Genomic DNA, 1059 nt, shown 5'->3' with positions numbered 1-1059 from the left:
GTACAAAAGTCAAGAAAGCATTTTCTGTATTTTTGACTACAATGATTCAGAAAATATGCATGGATTTTACCTACTGTTTATCTTTAGCAGCTGCCACAAATGTAGAAGATGCCCAGCAGAATATGTTATGGAAACAGGTGAGGTAATGAGTAACCACACCCTGGATTTTAGTTACCTTTGGAACTTGCTGATTACTTGGGTCTTGATATAGTACAAGAAAAATGCCACAGAGATACTTTGTGGGCAAATTGCTGCAAATGAGCTCAGTCTGTAACTTAATTTCCAGAGGATGAACCTGCATTTAACCACTGTTCTGTCTCTGTAGCAAAAGTACTAAAAGCTAGTTTACAGGCTGGCTCAGAGCAGGGTAACATTTAAAATACCCTACATCTGAGTGAAAGCTTCTGCTCCCAGTCTCTTCATGTCAGAGGTTTGCTCATCGTAGCACTGATTCCTGGTCAGTCCAGAGTAGAGCTGTAGTGACGACTGTACTTGTGTGTTAGAGCTGAAAGATGCGGAGCAACACAGTCTGCCTGGTCTCAGGCACAGATAAGGGAGGGGTTTTACCCTAATAAAGGTTTGAACTTTGCTCCTAGTCAGGTTGACTAAAGTTGTGATCAATCTCTCAATTGCCCTTCTGAGTAAGGGCCTGATGTGGAAGGTGTCCAACCAGGCAAGGAGGCTAAGCAGCCACAGCCATAGGGAATGTCAGTGTGTGGTCTGAGGGCCTGGTTGTACCTCATGGGGTGTGCAGCATCGTTGTCATGGTAGTGTTTGCTTGTGCTGTGAAGGGTAAGGTACTAAGTGGGAAAGTACTGAGAGAAGTAATAAAACTAGAGCTGAAAGGGAAGGTTCCTGGCCAGTAATTAACTGGTGTTTTGTTATTAGCAAGTATAGAGCTATATGAACATAGAATAACTTGTTACTAGCTTGTTTTGTGATCAAGTGAAGACACAGGGAGTGCTGTAACCACCTGGGTCACATTAAGTTACTTGTTTGCTTTTATGGCCCTTTCAGAAAAAAAAGGTGTGTCTGAAGTATGACATGTTCTATGCATCT

Source organism: Fringilla coelebs, assembly GCF_963513975.1.
Source record: "Fringilla coelebs genome assembly, chromosome: 4".
NCBI classification, from domain to species: Eukaryota; Metazoa; Chordata; class Aves; order Passeriformes; family Fringillidae; genus Fringilla; species Fringilla coelebs.
The sequence above is the reverse complement of the archived record's forward strand: the minus strand, read 5'-3'. Positions refer to the sequence as shown.